General features: G+C 29.9%; 1 long non-coding RNA gene across 1 annotated transcript; it reads left to right on the forward strand.

The window, feature by feature from the left end:
• Positions 1 to 409: 409 nt before the first annotated feature.
• On the forward strand, positions 410 to 1,893 carry LOC117118152. Its single transcript, XR_004447012.1, has 3 exons — positions 410 to 434; positions 524 to 657; positions 1,807 to 1,893. It is a non-coding gene; the product is annotated as an uncharacterized LOC117118152 (long non-coding RNA).
• The last annotated feature ends 1,608 nt before the right edge of the window (positions 1,894 to 3,501 follow it).

The raw sequence follows: 3,501 nt of genomic DNA on the forward strand, positions 1-3,501 counted from the left end.
TTCTACAATCATCAACATAATAATTATCGACATCATCATCACCGCCATCATCATCGCCATCATCATCATCATCATTGAGTCATTAAATCATTATCATAATCATCAACGGTCATCAACATCATCAATATCATCATAATCACCAACATCAACATCATATCTTTATCAATATCATTATAACCACCAACATCATCATCATCCTCATTATTATTATTATTATTATTATTATTATTATTATTATTATTATTATTATTATTATTATTATTATTATTATCATCATCATCATCATCATCCTCATCGTCATAAAGGAATGGCGCATTAGAAAAAAAGAATAATTAATTGTTTTTTTGTATGCCTCTCCAGGTGTCATTTTACATATAAACAATACTGAATGGATTTGAAAGATTACGAAGGAGACTTTACAATTAATAACAAATGTGAGTACAGTATTCAACATTTTGCATCGTTAATCATGATAGTTAATTTCGAATTCTGTCATAATTCTATGGTTATTGTTTTTACTAAGTTTGTTAGGCAGCCGCATTGAAGGCACTGACACTTTCCTCGACAGAAGCGTGCACTGACATGTTTGCATTCTATTCAACAACAGCATACATTCCAAGTGACTCGCTAAAACAATATTAAAGACCTTGAAACTGGGTAAAGAAACGTTATTTACAGTAATAATTAAAGCTTTTGGCTTGTTAACTTCTTTTCGTTGTTTACATTGTAGATTCGTATCTTTTTTTTTTATTGACATTATTAAATTTATTACCAAAAATCCTATAATTATCTGGTGCACAACTTTCAATCTTTAATAATCGAAATTTGTTATAGCCCGACAAACATATTTTCTATATTATTTTTAAAGGACAGCGAAATTGATAGAGGTAGGCTCAAATTACACCGTCTTTATCGATATTGATATCTATATCTGCATAGATGTGTACCTCCATAATATCAAATATAGATACTAGTGACGGATCCAGAAATTCGAAATAAAGGGGATCCAGGGGGAACCTTCACATATGGATTTATGATGTCACCTCTATGGTCCATACTCGAGATGGCCAGAAACGAACTAATACAATTTTTTTTCTCCATTTTTGAAGTAATTTTGAATAATTTAGGTGGGGCCGGTTGCATATATACTTCACTTTTCGAATATACAGAGCAGTTAGCATTTTATATAATAATAATAATAATAGTAATAGCAATAACAACAACAACAGCAGCAGCATCAATAACAATAACAATAACAATAACAATAACAATAATAATAATAATAATAATAATAATAATAATAATTATTATTATTATTATTATTATTATTATTATTATTATTATTATTATTATTGAAAAGCAACTAGCTTTGCTCATGTAGCCCGAGTAACCATAACATATAAACTAACATCAACCTCCTTGTCCAACTCCACGGCAAAAAGAATATATTAATTTGCCGATCCAAGCAAATATATTTTGATAGCCAATTCAACTGTGGTAAAATATCACATGGGCGATCCTGTACCGTAAAATTTCTCCCCATGAACCTCACCCCAGAGATTTTATTCCGGGACCCTGAACAAGGCTATAGGCATCCCCTTGTTTTAGACCCCGATCAAAATTGTTGGACCACCTATCGACATTTTTCTCCTTTTTCCTGATTTTACGAACATTTCACTACAAAATTCTTTAATTGACACTACCAACCAATTTAAGAGTCTATGTATATAAAAGAATTGTAAGTTTGTAACTTACTTAAATATAATTATTCAGTTACAGTATGGAATTAAATTATTTATCTTTCAGCTCATGACAGACAGTGTACATTTAGATTGGACCTCATTGGAAATGGGCTGGCTTCTGGCCTGATAGGCTTTCCTGATGCTTATTACGGTAATTGATCTTGATCTCAATCCATTTGTTGTCTTGCTTCTTGTGCATGTTGAGCATCGAATAAATTCAATCAATCATTCAAAAAAATGAAAAATGTTTATATGAAGATATAGTTATAATATTATGTTTATTGTTTATTCAAACAATAAACATAATACTATAACTATACGAAGATATAGTTGTAGTATTATGTTTATTGTATGAATACTGTATTTATGTATTTATTTCTATCGAAATAATACACTTTTTATAAATGTTATTTAACCATGACAATCGGAGTGCTAACATACCGTAATTTGTTTACGCTTTTGCGATCTACTAGTTCTACCCAATGCCATGTATTTAACATCATTCCATAATATGATGATACTATAAATAATTAATATTTAATATGACAATGCTGATATGATAAGAATTGTGAAGTGCTATTTTGTTGTATCAGCAGCATTGTCCATTGCGAAAACTGAATACGATAATGTTCAGCTTTGGGTGTTCACTAATTTTTCAGTGGCGGATTTGAGTGGGGTGGTGCAGCTAAAAAATGGAGAAAAAAAATTACACTCAAATTTAAAATCTGAGAGTGCCATTTCTGCCATAATCGAAAAGTTTCTTACCTCAGCCCCAAACATAGTGGGGCTTAGGTGGTGGGAACTCTTCGTCTGTCAAAGTCCCTCCCTGTGCACCCCCCTCTATTTCAAACTCCTGGATCAGCCACTGTTTTTATTTATATATTATAATTTGATGAACTCCGTTATAATTCTTTCTCTGTTTTTTTAATGTTTTGTCAATACTACATAGGCAAATTATTTACCTGGTTCAATAGACTCGGGTCAGCTCCAGCATGTAACAAGTTTTGGGTTCCGTAATGGTGAACTTGGTATTCATGGTCACTTTGCAACAATTCGTGAAATGGAGTGTCGCCATACTGTAACACAACAATAAATATAAAGTGTAATCAATGGCAGCTACCTTATATGTACACAAACTTTTTTATTTGCTAAAAACATTTATATGAACAATGAATAGGAATGAAATGTAATCTAATACTTGCCAAATATGCAATATAATTAAACAACAATGCTGATAAGTATATCGAAAAAACGAAAACGCAGGAAATATAACATGTTCTCAAAGTCTTTCTGTATTTATACAATTTAATATTATTAAATTGTATAAATACACAAAAACTTTGAGAACATTAACGGCCACTTTATGCTGTATTCCATATTCATGAATGTGTATTTTTATGCGATTGTTAATTGGCCTATTTAAATCAAAGCAAGTTTTATGACACATGGATCGTTTTTAAGTCACTATATAAATAAAATTACTCTTTATTAAATTAATTAAAATTATTTAAATATAAAAATTATATAATGTATATACAGGCAATGATTTTGAGATCATTAACGACATTAAGATCATGAATTTATATATTTAGCGATTGTTATAATAGGCCTAATGTATTTAAGTTAAAGCGCATTTTACGACACATGGATCGCTTTTAAGTCACCATATAAATAATATTACACTTTATTAAATAAATTAAAATTATTTCACTTAGCCTACTTTTAAAGAGTATTTAAATTTACATTGTTGAATGTCGGT

Source organism: Anneissia japonica, unplaced genomic scaffold, assembly GCF_011630105.1.
Source record: "Anneissia japonica isolate Jap-2015-1 unplaced genomic scaffold, ASM1163010v1 scaffold11779_len1430905_cov172, whole genome shotgun sequence".
NCBI lineage: Eukaryota > Metazoa > Echinodermata > Crinoidea > Comatulida > Comatulidae > Anneissia > Anneissia japonica.